The sequence below is a fragment of the Symphalangus syndactylus genome, chromosome 12 (genome assembly GCF_028878055.3).
Source record: "Symphalangus syndactylus isolate Jambi chromosome 12, NHGRI_mSymSyn1-v2.1_pri, whole genome shotgun sequence".
NCBI lineage: Eukaryota > Metazoa > Chordata > Mammalia > Primates > Hylobatidae > Symphalangus > Symphalangus syndactylus.
Genome location: NC_072441.2, coordinates 75,424,934 through 75,445,720, shown reverse-complemented (window position 1 = coordinate 75,445,720; position 20,787 = coordinate 75,424,934). Strand labels below are relative to the sequence as shown.

General features: G+C 42.5%; 1 non-coding gene and 1 pseudogene across 1 annotated transcript; one reads left to right on the top strand and one right to left on the bottom strand.

Annotated features, from left to right (window-relative positions):
• Window positions 1–20,787, top strand: part of LOC134734237 (neuroblastoma breakpoint family member 11-like) — a 514,399-nt pseudogene that overhangs the window by 288,207 nt on the left and 205,405 nt on the right.
• On the bottom strand, window positions 17,977–18,048 carry TRNAQ-CUG (transfer RNA glutamine (anticodon CUG)). Its single transcript has one exon. It is a non-coding gene; the product is annotated as a tRNA-Gln (tRNA).

Here is a 20,787-nt window from a genome sequence, read left to right as displayed (position 1 = left end):
TTAGCATCCATGTATCTGAAATAATAAATCAAGAGTAGAGATAGGCATCTGTACTAGTTTTCTATTGCTGCCTATTAACACATGCAACAAACTAGTGGACTGAAACCACAGAAGTCTGGAACAGAGGCTGAGTTCTCTGATAAGGGTTTTAGGAAGCTCAATTCAGGTGTGTCTGGCTATGTAATTATGTGGAGCTCAGGCTACTCCAAGTTCACTTCAGGTGTAGGAGGAATTCATTTTTGGGGGGTTGGAAGACTGGGTTTTCTTTTTCTGTGCTGGCTGTCGGGCAGGAGACACTCTGACTCCAGAGGCCACCTGCATTCCTTCTCGCCTGGCCTTTTCCATTTTCCAACCAATAACAGCTCATGGAGTCCTTCTCAAGCTCCCGTTCTTTCTGATGTTACCTTCTTCTGACAGCTAGAGAAACCACTGGCATGTATGCAGTGATGTGATTAGATCCAGTTTACACAGGTAACCTCACCATCTTAAAGTCATATAACTGGCATATGACAACATAATCACAAGAATGATGTCTCATCACCTTAACAGGCTTTAGAGACAAGGGTGTGGCATGTTTGGGGGCCATTTCAGAAATTTTGTCTACCACAGTTGGACACTCACATTCCCCCATCTGCAAAATACATTCACCCTCTCCCCTAAGTTTTCCAAATTTCATGTCGTTAAAGCATTAGTTTAAAGTGAAAAATGTTATGTAGACCACACCAGATCAAAAGTTTAAAATCTTATCTTAGTCATCTACACCAAGTGTGAATGAAGCTTCTGAGGGCGTCCATTAAGTCCAGATCCTTGATATAATTCCCTTCCCTCTGTCAATCTGTGAAACTGAACAAACAGCTTACCTGCCCTCATTGTGCAATGGTGGGATAGACATAGAAAAACGATTCTAGTGATTCTTATTCACAAAGAGGGAACGTGGAAGTAACAAAGAAGTCACTGATCCAAAACCTTTTTGAAATTCGGCTGAGCAAAGTCCAGCAGGAATTTCGTGGTTAGGATCCACAACCTGGAACTAACCCTCTGTGACATGGGGCTTGCCTCTGGGCTCTGCCTTTCTTTCTGTCTTTATAGAAATCATTTTATTTTCCTCCTTCTCCTACTCCCTTGGTTCTTCCCCTTTCTCCTTATGGCAGCATCCTCTCCTTAATAGTTGGCACATCATCCCCAGCAGAATTGGTCAAATGTTGCCCATGTCACGGTCCTGACCATCTCCATGAGAGGCTGTCCTTGTGACCCCCTGCTCCCCTGGGACCCTCTTCACTGACCTGACCTCTCTGTCATGACTGCTTTCAGCTGACCTGGCTGGTTTAGGAGAAAACCTAGAATTGTGGAGACCCAGAACCAATCTCTGCCCTCTCTTATCTCCAAGAGAGGAAGAAAATAACAGGTATCACCATGGAGAAATGACCCATATGAGGGCTGAGACTCTCCAGCAGTTTCAGCAGAGGAAACTCCCTGAAGAAGGGAGGAGCTGAGATCCCAGGCTGGGAAAGCAGGCTTGTGTTAAGCATTATTTAATCTTTATGTGCTCCCTGCCCCAATCTACCAGCCAGCGAATGACAACTGAGTATACATACTAGGACTACAGAACTGTGATAAAAGGTGTGTCCAAGGAAACGCCCTTTTACTATTGTTTTCACAGTGTAAATCGCTATTTTTGATCCAAAGTTTTCTGAAACGCAGCAGTGAGTTCCTGGAGGATGAGTTAGGTGCTTTGGACCTGGAGGCTGAGCCCAAGGCTTGTGTGGTCGATCTGCTGCCACCATGTGGTGAGGGAGCCTGGGAGAGTCTCAGTCTTTTTTGGCTTCACTTTCCTCGTCAGTAAGGTAGGGGCTTATTGTTCCTCTCTGAGGTCCCTTCCCGCTGTGTTTTCTCTGAGTCTGAGGAACTGAGATGGTTTCTAATGCCACCCGGGACCTGCAGCTGAGACCTGACTCTGTGTGTCTCCTGCAGGAGCCTGAGCTGAGTCCACACACTGGAAGCCCAGAACTGAGGGAACAGATCGAAGAAAGCAAGTCAGCAGGTTTAGGGGATGAGAACAACCCACAGAGGACAAGCCATTGGTAAATGAAAACCAAAGAAGGGGGGAATAAGGACAAATTGGGACAGAAGCCTCAGGAGAAATGGGCAACGCCTGTCACCATCCAAACCCTCAAGGAGCAGCACGAGCTGAGCAGTGGGGACTGAGAGAGAAATTTACTCCACAGGAGTCTCCTGCCCCTGGCCAGGGGGAGCCACAGGGTGGATCAGATCTGGTTGATAGTGAGGGGCAGCAGCAACTCCAAGAGGGGGAAGGTGTGACCATGAGCCCCGCCCCAGACCCAGGAGCCTCGACCTTGGGGCTGCCATAACAGTGGATGCTCTTCAGGTCAGTGTGGGTTAGAGGGAATAACCATGCTGGGAGAAGGACTGGAGACATCCATTCTTACATAAAAAGCTCTGCCCTAGGTCAGGTGCCAGAGTAAGTGTCCCTTGCTAGTATACAAAGCAGTGATACTTATAATATTCTTCTGTACTTACAGTTGAAGGAGGTTTCCAAATGATATCTCATAAATATTTATTGGATGTTTATTTTCTTTACAGTGTTAAACACTTGGGATTCAGATATTAATGTCTCCCCAAAGGAACTCAAGCCCATGAGAGAAAGAATAGAAACATAGCATTTTAAGAAAATATGGAAGTTCCCCCACATTGGGGTGCTGTGGTAACCCAGAGAGTGGGAGTTTAGGTGAAGACATTGCTCCTAATGACAGGGGGAACCATAAGAGGACTCATTTTCCTCCAATGTCCCACAGAGAGGGATCCTGGGGCATGAATGGTGTAAGGCAAGGGCCGGTCTAAGGAAAGGGATTTGCTGCATCCTGGGAGAAATCTCAGCACCCCCGACAGGACATTTGGGACAGGAATGCAGGTGAGAGGAGGTTTGCAATTGCTTTTATTCAATAATTGATGAACACTCTCCTGAGAACTCCCTCAGTGCTAGACCCTAAGCTGGGAACCATGAACACAGAGATCAGTAAGATATAATCTCAGCTTTCACAGAACTCTCAGTCTAGTGACCAGCGATTCATGAGAAGTATAGTGATGGTGGGTTCATTGGAACCAGTGGTCCATGCTGCATGGAGATGACCTCAGTGGATGGCCTGGTCTCTCTTCTGTTTTTTTCAAATAGCTGAATTATATATATATATATATATATATATATATATATATTTGTATATAATATATATATTATATGTATATTTATATATTTGAATATATATATTATATATATATTTATATATTTGAATATATATATATTTGTGATGGAGTTTCACTCCTTTTGTCCAGGCTAGAGTGCAATGGCATGATCTCAGCTCACTGCAACCTCTGCCTCCGGGTTCAAGTGATTCTTCTGCCTCAACCTCCTGAGTGGCTGGGATTACAAGCATATGCCACCATGCCCGGCTAATTTCCTATATTTTTAGTAGAGATGGGCTTTCACCATGTTGGCCAGGCTGGTTTCAAACTCTTGACCTCAGGTGATCCACCCACCTCAGCCTCCCAAAGGGCTGGGATTACAGGTATGAGCCACTGAGCCCGGCCTCTGTTTAGTAATTGAAATGCTTTGCAGACTTCAAGATTCACCTGTGTCCAAAATAAATTCTATATCAGTCATAGTACTAGCATTTAGAAATTGTGTATTTTATCCTCTAATTTTAGATTAAATACCTAAGGTGGAAAGGAGTAAAGCAGCTTCCATGAATGTAGTGAGAATGTAGGGGGGCCAGGGACTAAAGTCCTGCCTTAGGATTCCCCAGCAGTTGCCAGTCACAGTTTTTGTACTCTTAGAAACAACAACAACAACAACAAGAACAAAATGACAACCTGGTTTGTTCCTCCGCTTACCCTGTCCAATTCTCCACACCATAACATCTCTGCTTATCGAGACAACTTGGATTCTCAATTTGTTGAGCTCAACAAATGCATCTCCTGAGCCCCTGTGAGTAAAGCATTATGCTAGTTACGGCTGGTGATACAGCGGAAGCACAGAAGGGTCCTTAGTGACAAGAGCTTCAGATTTCTGCTCCCAGCTCAGCCTGAGTTGCCTGGAGGTGAGAAAATCAGTAGCCGACACCCACAGGTGCATTCTGGTGAAAGGGTCGATGATAATGAATAGTGGTTCTGACAGGGCTGGGCTCTTAACCTCCCAAAGATGCTGGTCAAACAGGATCTGGAGGATCTCTGCACATAGTGTCTGACTGCCGACTGTCGTAAGTGAATGTCACCAAGTCTTGGCCTGGATCCCCTTCCTTTGTTTCATTTCACAGATTACATGCTGACAGCAGGAAGATCAACAGAAAGACCATGAGGCTAGACTCCAAAAGACTTAGTCATGCTGCTGGGTGGGCCATGAATTTTTAAAAACACATGAAGGGCCTTCTCAGAAGTGAAGTTTTAGGAAATATAAAGTGCATAGCTGGGATACATTATAGTGTACTCATAGAAAAAATATTGTATATAGCAGCATCTGATAACTTCTGGAGGAAAAAATATTTTTCACGTTACTCCAATTATGGCCTTATACGTCAAAAAAAAAAAAAAAACAAACAGCAACAACAACAACTAAGAGAACCACTAACATCCATTGGTTTTGCAGAAACAGGACACCCTCAGTGCACCTACAGTTGGAAAAATGGCTCTACCTTTAGGGCCATGCAATGAAACAGACTGTGTGGTAGTTGACACAGGAAGAGCAGAGTGGAGTTTATAACAATGGCCACAAGACAGTGAAGAAAATGCTTTGGGGTTTTTAAGCAGCAACCGAGGTGACTCAGAGGAATGTTAGACAATCGCAGAAAAGCAACTTTAGCAACATTTTCGATTCAGTGGGCACTGCATACTTAGTCCATGCTCTGCATCCGTTCTTTCACAGTCTGTCCCTTCATCGACTTGGGCCTACAATGACTTTTCTGGGAGAGGAGAGGGATCAACACAACAGCATGCACACACCTGAAATAAAGAATGAATTTCTAATTTTCAGATTTTAGTCTCTGACTTAACCAAATAAGTGACCACCATAGATGTTAACTATTAATAACATAAATGATGCTCACAAATATGCAGATCTTATAATAACGAGGTAAAACAGCTTAAAAAATAGATGGTAGAACTGTAGTCCAGGGACGCTAATAGAAGTGACCCATAACATTACATCATCTCCACTTCCAACAAAAATCAGGTAAAAGAAGGAAGGAGACTGGCAACCCAATGTACAGAACTATATATAACAGGCATACTATTTATTGGTTGGTTATAAATCAGTGGGAATAAATCTTTTTATATACTGACTCTTGGTTTATCTCACAGAGGCACAGCATGGAACAATAGAAACCAGACTGTAAGATAAATTCATTTGAGTAACTGGACTTTTGTAAACCATTAGACAGACATTTGAGAAACCAAATTTAAAGCTGTTTGTGAGCCATGTTAGCCTATCAAGGTTGAAATTCAGGAGAGATACATAATGACAAATAAATGCTTTTTTTTTGTGACACAGTGATCTGATGCATTGGGAATGTGATCTTGTGAATCACTCCGGTGAGCAAGCCTGACATGAGTGGGCATAAAGGTCAGTAAGTGAAGAGGTACCAAAATGTGCTACATGTGTCAGTTGTGACCTAAAGAACTGAAGGCATTCACCCTCCCTTGAAATAATGAAGCTGACACAGCAGGGGGCTGCAAATTCCACTGCAGATCAGGGTCTTGAAGCTGACACACTGAAGAGTGGACTCCCACTTGAGATACAGAGTGGGAACTACTGTTTCCTATGGCTACTGAATATCCCACAAACTAACCTCCTCAGCATGCCATTATTAATTATTTTAAAGCTCTTAAAGTTCTCATTTTATAATAGATCACATTAGAAATAAGACTAATAAGGATCAGGCACAAACTCATATTTGCTGGACATATCATTGCACATCATCGCAAAGTTTCTGGCACTACATAATGCTGGAGTAAATTCTTGAATATTAAATTTTAAACTAAGGGAGAACATTGGCTTCTAAATTTTACAACTATAATATTGCAGCTAAACACAAGTGCAAATGGGCAGCCTTATCAACTGCATGAGTAATCTTAATGAAAACTTATTGGCAAACATACAGAACATTTCACATGCATTTATCTACAAAGTACAACTCTTCCCAACCTCAGAACTTGATATGCGTTAGGACTTTGCTCTCCCTTGGGCTGGTGATAAAGCTCCAATTGAAATGAGAAAGATTCTTCATGCCTGGTAAATATGCAAGTTTCCAAAGATATTGCCACTGGCCGATCAAACCTGAATCCAAAAAGCATTTGTTTCTAGTAGGATATAAGATCAATACGCAAAAATAAATTGTATTTATGCAATTGCATGGCAGAATTTAAATGTAAAAGGAATACCATTTACAATAATGTCAAGTGTATAAAATCCATAAATATGAATATGACTGAAAATTAGAGCATATTTCACGGAGAACATAGTGCAGGCCTAATAACTGGAAAGATATTGTTTGTTGATGTGTAAGAATATTGTTGAGATGTTCATTTCCCCTAATTTGATCTACGAATTCAATGCAATCCAACTCAAAATTTCGGCATGCATCGTTGGTAGAAAATGGTCAGCTGATTCTAAAATTAACGTGAACTAGCATAACCAAAATGCCTGTATAACAAAGAACAAAATTGGAGGGCTAACTCCACCTGATTTAAAGAACAATCATGGAGTTGTAATGGCCACAACAGAGCTTTGGTATGTGATCAATTAAGTGGATCAAAAGAAAATAGAGTCCAAATATAAACCAATACATATACTGAGAACAGATTTTTGACAACCTTGAAAAAGCAATGTATTTAAAAATACATAATATTTCAACAAATGATTGAAGATTTTCTTTTTAAGCAATTGATGTGACATATTTGTAAACATATAAAAAAACAAGTAGAAAAAATTGAATTCGTGTGTCATATCACATATAAAAATTAGTGGTTACAAGAGGCTGAGGAGATAGGGGATAGGCTGAGGAGGAGATAGGGGATAGGCTGAGAAGGAGATAGGGGAGAAGGAAGAAAAGATATTGGTTAATGCATATAAAATATAGTTTAAAATATAGTTAAATAGAAGGAATAAGTTCTAGTATTTGATAGTATATACAAAAATAACTTCTTGTATATTTTTAAATAACTAGAAGAGAGGAATTTGATATTCCTAACATAAAGAAAAGATAAAGTTTTGAGGTGACAGATATACTACTTACACTGATTTGATCATTACAAATTGTATATGTTTATCAAAATATCATGTGTATCCCCAAAATGTGCACAACTATTATACATTAATTAAAATAATGAAAAGTACATCTTTGACAAATTAACAAAGATTCCAATCCGATCAATTATCTTTTCTGACCACAATGGTATGAAACTAAAAATATAAGGAAAACTGGAAAATTCAAAAATACATGGAAATTAAACAACATATCTCTGAACAACTGATTGATCAAAGAACAAATCAAAAGGAAAATTTGATTGAGGCAAACAAAAGTGAAAACAAACAACAAAATCTTTGGAAACAGCAAAAACAGCTCTAAGAGTCAAGTTTATAACCATAAATGCATACATTAAAAAAGAAGAAAGACTTCAAATAAACATTACACCTCAAGAAACCAGGAAAAAAACAACAAAATAAATCCAAAGTTCACTGAAGAAAGGAAACAAAAATCAATGCAGAAGTCAATCAACTGAAGAATAGAAATACTACAGAAAAATAAAACTGAGTTGTTGGTTTTTTTTGTTTTTTTTTTTCTTTTCCTTTTCTTTCTCTTTCTCTTTTTAGGAGAGACAACGTCTTACTATTCTTCCCAGGCTGATTGGGAACTACTGGCCTCCAGTGGTGATGCAACATAGGCCTCTCACACCCAAGTTGTTTTTCTGGAAAAAGTAAAATTAACAAACACTTGGCTAAACTAACTAAGAAAAAAATAGAGAAGACAAATAAATAACATCCGAAATGAAAGTGGAGGCATTACAACAGAAGCCTCAAAAGTAAAAAGGATCATAAGAAACTATTATTAACAGCTCTATACCAACAAATTGGATAACCTAGAGTAAATGGATAAATTCTTAGAAACACACAACCGACCAGGATTGAATCAAGAAGAAACGGAAAGCCTGAATGACCAATAACAAATAAAAGGACTGAAGAACCTCCCAACAAAGAGAAGCCCAGGACCAAATGGCCTCACAGCTGAACTCTTCCAAACATTCAAAAAAGAACCAGGCGCGGTGGCTCACGCTTGTAATCCCAGCACTTCGGGAGGCCAAGGAGGGCAGATTACCTGAGGTCAGGAGTTCAAGAACACCCTGGCCAACATGGTGAAACCCCGTCTCTACTAAAAAAATGCAAAAATTAACCAGCGGTGGTGGTGAGTCCATGTAATCCCAGCTACTTGGGAGGCTGAGGTGGGAGGATTGCACGAGCAAGGGATGTTGAGGCTGCAGTGAGCTGAGACTGCACCACTGCAATCTAGCCTGGGCAACATAGAGAGACCATGTCTTAAAAAAAAAGAAAGAAAAGAAAAGGAAAAAAGAAAGAAAGAGAAAAAAGAGAGAGAGAGAAAGAAATGAAAGAAAAAGAAAGAAAGAAAGAAAAAGAGAAAGAAAGAAAGAAAGAAAGAAAGAAAGAAAGAAAGAAAGAAAAAAAAAAGAAAGAGAAAGAAAGAAAGAAGTATTGCTGATGAAACTGTAGCCTCTTTCACAGCTCAACAAAAAGCTATTCATCCACTGGCTAAGGTTGTACTAGATAATCGCATCACTTTAGATGATATATATTTTCAAAGACACTATTAACCTTATTTAAAAATGGGTAGAACCTGGGCTCGGTGGCTCATGCCTATAATCCCAGCATTTTGGGCAGCTGAGGTGGGTGGATCACCTGAGGTCAGGCATTTGAGACCAGCCTGGCCAACATGGTGAAACCCCAACTATACTAAAAATACAAAAATTAGCTGGGCACAGTGGCATGTGCCTGTAGTCCTAGCAACTTGAGAGACTGTGGCAGGAGAATCGCTTGAACCCAGGAGGCAGAGGCTGTAGTAAGCCGAGATCGTGCCACTGCACTCCAGCCTGGGAGACAGAGAGTCTGTCTCAAAAAAATAAAAACAAAACAAAAACAATACAGCAGCACATACAAGAGTTCATAAAAGGAATTGTACATTGTTAACTGATAGTGTGGAGAGAGCAGCCCCTGCCCACCTGGTTGTGATCTCTGCACAATGCTTGCCCACAACCACCTTCTCCACTTAGTACAACGCAGCCCAGAACACCAAGGGGAGAGCCCCAGCAACAGCAGCCTCTGCAGCCCACTTTAGATGACAGATTTAGCTGAGCAGGGAGGTAGATGTGTGGTGTTTACAACCTCTTGTTGCGTATACATAAATAAATACTCCCATGATGTAGAACCTCATCTAGAAAAAATTAGAAGTCATTTGGCTACAAGAAATCATGAAAGAAGAACTGGTATGTGTTGTCTTCCCTGATGTTTTTAGTTGGCTCCCTAATGGAATAGGTTCCCTTACTGTTCTGGCATACAGATTTTCTTTGTGATTCTCATTGTTGTGTGGATTACATGTGTACTATTCAAATTATTAATGTTATATATTTCTTGTTTTACTTCTGAGAAAACTGATTTTATGGTATCTGAAGACTAGAGATGATTCAACAAGTGATAGCTTTAGACTTAACTGAGGTCTCTTTCTCCTTTCCTCCCCTGCCCTCAGTGTTGGAAAGACTATCTGGGAATGAGCCTTCCTGGCAAACAGGGACACCTTGGCTGAGCTTTCGATCATCAATGCTTTCAAGAAGAAAGATTTTTAAAAGAATTTTTATCTGAGGAATGTGAGCCACTTCACATGATCAGAGAGACATTAAATCAAGACAGCAACCACTTTCTGCTTCCTTCCTTTTGAGCTATGTATTCATCTGTTGAAACTGCTTGCTATCACCCCAGGTAGCTGTAAATTAATCTAATAATGCCACACCAAACACTGTATCCCACACCCTATAACAATGGACAGCCAAGCTCTCATCAATGCTATTTCTGAAAACCAATGAGAATTCCTGACAGGCACCTTTCTATCAGCCCATTGTGCATCCCCACTTTTGACCTTTAAAAACCTGCTTGTGACAAAGGCCAAAGGTAGCTCAGATCCAAGGTTCTTTGGGGGTGAGTCTTCCAGGCAGCTGTCTTCGTTGGCTCAAGTAAACTCTAGATTCTATTTTGTGCTTCAGCCTCTTACTTTTATGTCAACATGTTCAGCAACAGTAGAATAAATAGATAAGTTGGCCTATATTCATACAAAGGAATATGCACAGAAACAAATAACCACATGAATAACATGAAAAATTCATAGATGTACGACTGAGTGAAAGAAATCAAACCTATGCCTCTGCTCCTGAGACCGACTTTGAAAAAATTATAACTGGGACAATTATCACAGCAAAAGAGATCTGAGCTAACTGCTTCCATCTTGCTTCTAACATCCAAGCTGTCCTTGTTCATTCCTGGGCACAGGCCAAAATAACTTTGAGAGGAACTTAGTTTATGGTTTAGCTGTGAAATAAAGATGATAACAGCTCTTTCCCAAAACAAACCACCTTCCTGCCTGGGGACTAGACTGCCTTTGCAGGACTAACAAATTAGCCACGAGATTAGAAATGATGGTTTAGGATCATGCAGCCTCTAGCTTACGAGATTCTAAACCTCCCCAAGTTGTTCATGGGGATCACATCACTATTGTAAAACCTAAGATTGGTGTGTAAGATATTTTGTAGCCCTGCACTCGATGCATCAGCTGGCACCACCCAGATGGATAAACCAGCTCATCTGATCTTGTGGCCCCCAACCAGGAACTGATCCAGCTCAAGAGCATGCTTTAGCTCCCTATGAGTTCATCTCTGAACTGTCCAATCAGAACTCCCAACTCACTGGCCCCCACCCACCAAATTATCCCTAAAAACTCTGGTCCCAGAATGCTCAGGAAGACTGATTTGAGTAATAATAAAACTCTGGTCTCCCACACAGACAGCTCTGGGTAAATAACTTTCTTTATTGCAATTCCTCTGTCTTGATAAATTGGTTCTGTCTAAGCAGCAGGCAACGGGAACCCACTGTGCAGTTATACTCCCCCAAAACCCACTACACACTTTATGATTTGATTTATATGAAAGCAAAGGACAGGAAAAACTCGCCTGATAGATTTGGAGTCTGTGGAGTATTATCAGAGTTTGGGATTGTATTCTACAAATTAACAGTAATCAGTTAAGCACCTCAAATAAAATTTCCCCCCAATATTTTTTTCTCCAAATTTGGACCACCTTGCTTCTCTCTTTGCAGAATATAAAGTACCAACATGAGGTAAGTGCTAACGTCTAGAGAAGGCCAGGGAAGAGATGACAAACTCCAGCACCAATGCCTGAGTGTCCAGTGTGCTCTGCTGGGGCAACATATTTGTACATTGCTGTATTTGAAAAAAACCCTACAAGATTCATGAAATTGGACCACCGTCTTTATAGCACTACTAATGGTAAAACAAGTAAGGATGGCTGGTTTGCAGTCATCTGAGCAGCATCTCTAGTTTCATAGATATGGTTTCTCTCTGATATTGAACGGCTTCCGATTTCAAGTAGAATGCTACATCACAAGGATAACGATGGGAAGAGAACCAGTTTCTTGTTTAATCCTACATGTTTTAGTCTGCGAATTACAAGCCATTCTTTGAAGAAGGGTGGACAGGCTCCAGCTGTCTGCCAAAGAGGTCCTCAGCAACACAGGCTAAGAACCGGCTTCTGGGCGGGCGTGATGGCTCTGCCTGTAATCCCAGCACTTTAGGAGGCCAAGGCCGGCGGATCACCTGAGGTCAGGAGTTCGAGATCAGCCTGGCCAACATGGTGAAACCCCGTCTCTACTAAAAATACAAAAATTAGCAGGGATTGGTGGTGTGCTCCTGTAATCCCAGCTATGCAGAAGCCTGAGGCAGGAGAATCGCTTCAACCCTGGAGGCCGAGGTTGCAGGAATCAGAGATCATGCGACTGCACTCCAGCCTGGGCAACAGAGCAAGACTCCGGCGAAAAACAAAAAACTACAACAGAAACACCTGCTTCTTTGTTAAGATCGGGGCGGGGAAGAGAGGAAAAAGAAGGAGAAGCAGACGTCACTGTCATCGCAGGCTCTGGTAGCCTGTTGTTCATCCGAGTAGCGGAAAACGGAAGGGAAAAGCAGAGCCGGACGGGAAAGGCGCTGTCGGTGACATCACGGATAGGGCGACTTCTATGTAGATGAGGCAGCGCAGGGGCTGCTGCTTCGTCACTGGCTGCTTCGCTACGAAGGAGTTCCCGTGCTGAGGGAGCGAGTCCAGGACTGCTGTTCGGACATGAAAGTCCCAGCTGTGTGTCAAGGCTAGGAGGGATCCGGGGTGCGCTGGGCAACTGACCGTGTGTGCTAAAAGGGTGAGGCATGTGGAACAGTAGCAGGGCGGAGACGAGTAAACTTATAACCAACTGAAGGCCCAGATGACTTTTGGGAGGTGGTTTCACGTGGTCGGGGCCGGGGGTGGGCGGTTTTTTTGTTTTTTTTTTTTTTTTTTTTGTTTCTGTCTGCTCGTTTTTCTTCTTCGTCACACTCCGGCTGTGGTGGCCCTGTGGTTAATCCGAACGTGGGAGATGTGGTTGTATAATAGCAAGGGAGCACTGCATTAGTGCTTTTCGCTGAAATCTTGTATTGCAGAAAGTGGGTTCTACATAACTTTCTATGGGTTTGTTGCTTTGTCGTCATGGTAAGTGTTGTTCTTACAGTTGCAAGCATAAGGAAGAGAAAGCATTGTGTTACCGTCCTTTCCGCCGCTGTCGTGAGCTTGCTTAACACAAGATAAGTGGCCCCAGTCTTTTCCCTTTCTACGTGGGGCTGCTTTTTCAAGATCGCTTCATTGTCTCCAGAGTCTTGGGTTCTCACCCTCTGTGAAAACCTTCGTGTTTTTTCGTAGCCCCCAGAGTCACCTTTCACACAGCCTGTGCTTCTAACCGCAGTCCCCACAGAAGTTTGTAGGGTTTCTGTGCTAGCGGGGAGTGTGTTCTCACCTCCTAGAGCCAGGTAGAAACTCTAGGCAGATGGGTGCTGTTCTTTGGGATGAAAGCAGGGCCTTTGGTGCTGTTCTTTGGGATGAAAACAGTGTCCCCGTTCGGTTGTAGACGCAACACGCTTGCTTTCTGTAGGGGAACGGCTCTCCCCGCGCCCAGGTGCCGTTGCTCATGTTCACCGAGGCCCTCAGGTCAGAACCGCAGTCTCACTTGTCGGCAGAATGTGGGGCGATCTACCCGAACTACCCAGCAATAAAATGGGACACATTACAGAAACATGAGATGGCATGGATTATCTCAAAAACATCATGCCAAGTGATGAAAAGAGTGCATCCTGTGTGGCGCCATCAAGGTGAATTTCTAGAACAGGTAAAACTAACCTGTATAGTGACAGAAAATACATCATTGATTGCTGGGGTAGGGGGAGCGCGGGACTGACTTGCAAAGGGCACAAGAGGACCTTTTAGAGTACTAGACACGTCATCAAACTTGAAAAGGATGCATTGTACCATAGTCAACTCACACCTTAATCAACTTGGTTGTAAAAAGGAATAAGAAAACCACTCCAAATCTTAATGTCTTCTACTTAATTCAATGTATGTTTACCCTTAGAGGAGTCGTTTAGAAAAATGTCTTTCTAACTGTGCTAGGGAGTTCAGGAATTCCTTCATTTCTGTTTCTGTCTCTTTGTCTGCAGTTAAGTTCATGCACTATTAAATGGAATATTTGTAAAATAAAAATAGAGTCTAAGCTCAATTTTATAAAAGCATACATATATATGTTTTTATATATTTTTATATTTTAAATATAGAATTGTATATAATGTATAATTTTTATATATTATTAAATATATATTTTATATATTTTTTATTCTTTTATAATTTTTTCAGGTATATATATCCTTCTTTATTATTTTTTCTTCTTTTTTCTTTTGTGGGGCCTCGGGGGAACAGTCTAGCTAAAATATACATTCTTCTCTCTGTAGATATAACAACACCATGACTCCAGTATTGCCCGAATGTTATGAGAAGTTACTTTTGAACTTAAGGTGATGAAAAATTTTACATATGTTTACATTTTCTCTACTGTTAATACGGTCTATACTTAGCACGTATAATTTTTTTTAAAAAAAGACAATAGCTTAAAAATGATTCGGAAGAAAAATATGTAGATATGTTAACAGTAGCTAATTCCAGGAGGTGTGAATATGGATGACCAGTTATCTTCCTCTTTATGAATCTTTTATATTTTTAAATGAAAAATCCTCAATGACCTGGAAGTGAAAGAACAGATTAGATTTGGAAGGGGTGTGGGGCAGGTGAGAGGAAAATGTAAAGGGAAGGACAAACCCAGTTCTGGCAGGACCGTGTTTAAGTTGAAGGTTTCTGGGGAGAAGTTGTTGGGATAAGAAGGATATGAAGGAGACAGGAGAATCATGAAAATATTTAGGACAGTGTATTACCTGTCTTATCATTCCTCCTCCTTTTGTGTTTCTTCAAAAGAAATACACAGACTTACATTTCCTTTCAAGCATGCTTACAATTTGTGTTTCTCTCTTATTAGTGTAACTGCCCGGTAGGTTTATTTTGCCCATTGCCCAGATAAGCCAATGGAGCTGAGAACAGCAGATTTTCTATAATAGAGAAATAATTTAATAAATGCAGAGGCAGCTGATGGACCAGAACAGGGGTTTATTATTACTCAAATCTGCCTCCCTCAAAATTCAGAGACTAGGGTTTTTGGTTTTTTTTGTTTTTTGTTTTTGTTTCTGCTTTTTGTTTTTTAAGGATAGTTTGGCAGGCAGGGGGCTAGGGAATGTGCAAAGCTGATTGGTTAGAAATCACAGGGTATAAGAGTTTGTTTACTTGCACTGAGTCAGTCCCTGGATGGGGGCCACAGGACCAGATGAGCCAGTTTACCAGTCTGAGTGGCACCAGCTAGTCCATCACAAGGCAGGGTCTGAAAAATATCTTAAACACCAATATTAGGTTTGACACGAATAATATTATATATAGGCACAATTGGGGATCTTAGGAATCATGTGGCTTCTGGCTGCACGGCTCCTGAGCCATAATTTCCAATCTCGTGCATAATTTGTTAGCTTTGCTAAGGAGGTGTGATCCCCAAGAAAGGAAGGGGTTTGTCTCAGGAATGGGCAATCATCTTTGTTTCAGACTTAGGCTAAACTAAACTCCTCTCATAGTTAGCCTGGCCTATGCCCAGGAATGGACAAGGGCAGCTCAGAGATTAGAAGCAAGATACATTCAGGTCAGATTTCTTTCACAGTCATAGTTTTCCTACGTCAGGTTTTTCTCACTGTCATAATTTTTGCAAGGGTGGTTTCGTTAGGAGCAGCAGAAACACAGTGGTTCTGAGAATGTCTTCTGGAGCCAGGCTGCCTTCACTTCAAATTCCTGCTTTCAAATTCTTCTTTGCTGTCTGACTTTTCCTCAGCCAGCCTAGGTTCACTGATGAGACCCTTACAGCAAAAGACAGACTAACAAGAGAAGAGCAGATGTATATATTTAATGTAAGTTTTACATGACAGGAAGGCCTTCCAAAGGAAATGAAGGCCCATGGAAACAGCTAAACCTCAGTTTTTTGTTTGTTTGTTTGTTTTTAAAGGGTAGTTTTATTGAAGAATGCATAGTCATGGAGAAGTATGATAAGACAATAGAAGTATGATCTAACAGTAACAAACTGGGGAAAACGTAGCCAGGCCTCTGTGTTCAGGCTCTTCTCTGTGTCCCTGTGTCTTCACACTCCAGGATGCACCTTTCCTCTGGATACAGAGAGGGCACCTCTCACATAAGGGTCTTATAATCGACTTCAGGGAAGAAGGGCAGGGGAAGGGTGATAGTGACCTTCCTGCTTCTGTTGTTTATTCAAATTCCCTTAACATAAAATATTCAATACCCCAAGATGTTATATTTTGGAGTAGCATGTCCTGAATCCCATCATGCACATGCAACAAAACCCAGAATCTTTGAAGAGTGATGACTACAAAACCTTTAAATTCAAAATACAATTGACGGCCAAGTGGGGTGGCTCATGCCTGTAATCCCAGCAGGGAGGTGTAGGGAGGCCCAGGCAGGTGGATCACTTGAGTCCAGGCATTCGAGAGCTGCCTGGACAACATGGCAAAAGCCCCTCTCTACTAAAAATACAAAAATGAGCCCAGCACGTGGTGCACACCTGTTGTTCCAGCTACTTTCAGCGTGTGGGGAATGGGTGGGCTGAAGATCAACTGAAACAATATCATATTTACAAATAACTTTTTTTCCTATAAGGCTAGTCAAGTGAAGCAGTGGAAGTGGAGAAGGAACAAAGAAATCCGTAACTGGTTGTGATCAATTATTTGTAAACTGCAATGAATTTTTTATGCACTATACACTGTTTTCAAAGTTACATATGCTGCAAAGCTGGTGGTGAATAGCAGTGCCCTGGTCCCTTCCTACACTTATCTGTAGGGATAACAATTTTTAATGAATGCAGCCAACCTCTACATAAATACTGTTACTCTTTGACTGTCCAGTTTTCCATCCCAGGCCCTGCAGTCCAGCCTGCAAGGGGAAACGGAGTTTGTGTTTCTTTACCTGCCAATCCACTCCAAGGAGTCAAGAAGGCGTCCTCTCCCACACCCTCATCCTCCAAGCTTAGCGCCTCAAATACTGCAGTGTTTTTCAGTCCTTCCTAAACGCTCTCAGCCCGAAAATATGAAAATCAGAGGGATGGTCCTGAGCGCCTGGAGGGACATGTTAGTTTGCTCCCAAGACCCATCAGGAGCCTTATCCCAAGTGCTCTGAAGAGCAAGAGAAAACATTTTTTAACTCTGGTAGCGTCCTAAGGCATCTTCTCCTTGGGGCAGGGTCCTGGCAGGAGGAGGGGGAGCCCCACCGTCAGAGACTCGACCCTCAGAGCTGCTCAGGTTCCTCTTCCCCGTGGCCCTGAGGGAGGTCGGCCTGGGCGACCGAGGATCAGGACGGGGCCTCCCAGCCCGCGAGCTAGAAGAGGCCGCCGCACGGATTTCTCTTTCTGGCTGAGATCTTGGGACGAACGAATAGATTTCTCGGAGTCGGGTTCCAAAGCTTAGTGAAACAGCGACTTTTAGAACCGGCAATTGAGACGTAGGAGCTAGAAATTCGGCATACAAATCTGAATATGAGGAACAGAATAAATTAACATTCGGAATAGGATGGGCCATCTGAATAAAACAGTGCTACTCCCAAGTTAGGTCTCGAACCATCGACCCTAAACTGAGACACAATCTCCAATGACTGAGCTAACCCCATCAAAATTTCTCACGCCACCATTTACTTACCAAAATGATAATGGGTGCCATTACGAGATTTCCCGAGTGAAAGGAATCTCGGGGTCTAGGATTGAGGGGCGGCAGCCTTTTTAGTGTAAGAGACCTCTCACCCCGAGGCCCAGGTCGCCCTTAGAGGGGGTGGGGACTTGTTGGGTCGCTGGGTCCCCGGCGGGGATGTCCGGGCCTCCGATAGCACGGGCCAGGAGGCTCGCCCAGGAAAGGGACTCTGCAGACTCGGTGATCCCAACTGGATGATTCGGCGGCAATTTCCCTGTGGTCCGGGCCACTGTGATAACCCAGTTTCTGGGACCCGGAACACCCAAGAGGGAGACGAAGAGAGGAAGAACAGCGCGGGGGACATCGCGAGGCTCAGACAGCGGGAGCAAAAGGGACACGGAGGCCCGCAGCGCAGAGCTTCTGAACGTCAGCGGAATCCCCATTCCATTTAGGGAGTAAAGTACGGCCTTATCGTCCCAATTAAACAGAAAGGTTCCACCGAGACTCGAACTCGGATCGGTGGATTCAGAGTCCAGAGTGCTCACCATTACACCATGGAACCTCATAACAGGTTTGTTGGAGGTGTGTGGATTCCTAATAAGTAGCAATAGTTCCCACCCACCCATGGCAAGGCATTTCTTTTGATCTCACAAGCAATACTTGAGGAAGGTGGACCTGCAGGAAGGAGCCATCCCTCTTGCTTTCTCTCTGCCCTCTCTTTTGATCGACTTCTATCATTTCATGTGCACCTCGGAAAATGAGGCAAAATCCACTGTGGATTTAGGGCCAGAGAAGAGCCCTTGAAGCCTCGGTCATAGAGGCTTCAGGACCGGCACAGCCTCGGTCCTGTTTTGAGGTGAAATTAATTCCTTCCTTCCTTCCTTCCTTTCCCTCCCTCCCTCTTTCTTTCTTTCTCTTTCTTTCTTTCTCTCTTTCTTTCTTTCTTTTCTTTCTTTCCTCAAAGCCTCGGTGGCAGTTTCCTGTGCCGAGACGAAATTTCTCTCTTTCTTTCTTTCCTTCCTTCCTTCTTTCCTTCCTTCCTTCCTTCCTTCCTTTCTTTCTTTCTTTCTTTCTTTCTTTCTTTCTTTCTTTCTTTCTTTCTTTCTTTCCTTCCTTCCTTCCTTCCTTCTTTCTTTCTTTTTTTCTTTCTTTTCATTGAGACAGAGTCTCCATCTGTTGTTCAGGCTGGAGTGCAGTGCAGTGGCAGTGGGCGATCTCCCCTCGCTGCAACCTCCATCTGTCGGGTTCAAGTGATTGTAATCCCCAGTGGCTGGGATTACAAGTGTGGGCCACCATGTCCAGCTAATTTTTGCATATTTAGTAGAGATGAGGTTTCACCATGTTGGCCAGGCTGGTCTTGAACTCTTGAACTCAAGTGATTTGCCCACCTTGGCCTCCCGAAGTGCTCTGATAACAGGCGTGAGCCACCGCGCCCAGCCCGAAGATGAAATATCTGCAAAATTTCTGTTATTTTCTTGATGCTTTCCCTCTTTTCCGTTTGCCCAAGGAGGCCAGATGATTGTCAAAACAGGACATGGGACTTCCTGGGCACCTTGCCCCCTTCCTCCCTGTAGTATATAACAGAAGACAGCAATCGAGTGAGATTGCGAAGCAGGAAATCCTTTACTTTTTTATTCATATTCTTCTATGTTTGTTTGGTGGTTGGTTTTAACAAAATTTTCTCACCAGAAATGGAGATTTGTTGGATTTAAAATAAAAGCAATCAGCCATGTTTACATTTCTATAAAGCACTCAAACCAGGCCATACTCTCTTACTATGACTCAACATCAGCCATATACTGTCGAGGTCAGGAGGCAGGGCCCTGACATTGAAGCACAGTGTATTTTCTCAGTATTGGCCAAGTTGATACCATTACAATTTGTCAATATATCATGACCCATTAATTACAGTCTTTAAAAGTGTACATGTATTGTTACTGAAAGCCCAGGAGGTCGGTCTAGGCCCTGCTGCTCAGCTCTCAGAAAGCCAATCACTGAGACATTGAGTATTGCTGAGGAAGAAGGCTTTAATTGGGTGCTGCAGCTGAGGAGATGGGAGATCAGTCTCAAATCAATCTCCCTGATCAACTAAAGTGAGGGGTTTATGTAGCAAGGAAGAAATGTAATTGTGGGTGGGAAAAGAGGAACTATGGAAGGGTGAGGAAGCACTCATGATGAGTGAGGGGACTGGCATCTCATTGTCTGGAGGCTGTGATCTGCTGAGTTTCAGGTCTATGATGCTTTTTGAGAGGCCTGAGAGGCCTTTGCTGAGGAAGGAACTCAGATAAAACAAATGTAAGTTTCAAGCTTTAAGACCAGAAGGGTCCATTTCTATGTCTATCCAAAAACACTGTCTATGGGACTCTTGGGTCGATTTCAGTCCCCATTTTCTATTTGTCAGTTCCTCAATCATGGGGAATCTGGTCATCCATCTTTCTGGCTGCGTCATGTGGAGAAGGGGCATCCTGAGCAGCTTCACACCATGGGTGACTGCATGGCCACCCAGGAATCAAACATTCATCTAATACTGTAGTTTGTCCTGAAACACCATCTTCCTCTCTCCAGTCCCCCACTTCCACTAAAGAGAAAACACAGCAGGACCAACCTACCTGCAAAAGAAGCTTCAGTCCCATATACTTGGCCTGATTACCCACACAAAGTGCAGCAAGAATCCTTATTCATATAGGCTCTCCTAAATAGGCTTTGCTGGAATATTTCACAATGCCATTTCAGGCAAAGCCCTGGGAAAATTACCAATTCCTCCACTTGTGTCCCATTATAAAAGAAAACAGAATCTTATTGAACTTATGCAAACAAACACATTGTCATGAGTTAAGAATATTCAGTTGACAAATTCGGGAGAAATTTGGCAGAGAGAGAAAAATAAGCCTCAAATTCTATTTAGAAGACTATTCTACTCAATTGTTGCAGGCTATAAATAGCTCAAAAGGAAGCAAGTTCTCCAGACTCTGAAGAATCAACAATATTTGAAACAAACAAAGGCCATAAAAACTTATTTCAGTCCTCTATTAGTTCAATCCATGCAATCAACTCCTGCTCTGCGTCACGCTGGGCTAGCAATCTCCATGAACACATCAGTCTTTCTATTAATGACCTGGAAAATTTCTCTTTACTTCAATGGCACGAGCTCCAAAGTCATCAGAAGAGTCCTGCATCCAAGAGTCCTTTTCATGGACTTCCCCAAAGAAGCAAGGCCTGGACTGTAACTGATCGTAAGTCACTTTTTGAGAAGAATCAAAGCAAAACAACAATTGTGGATGACAAAAGCCTTAAGACAACC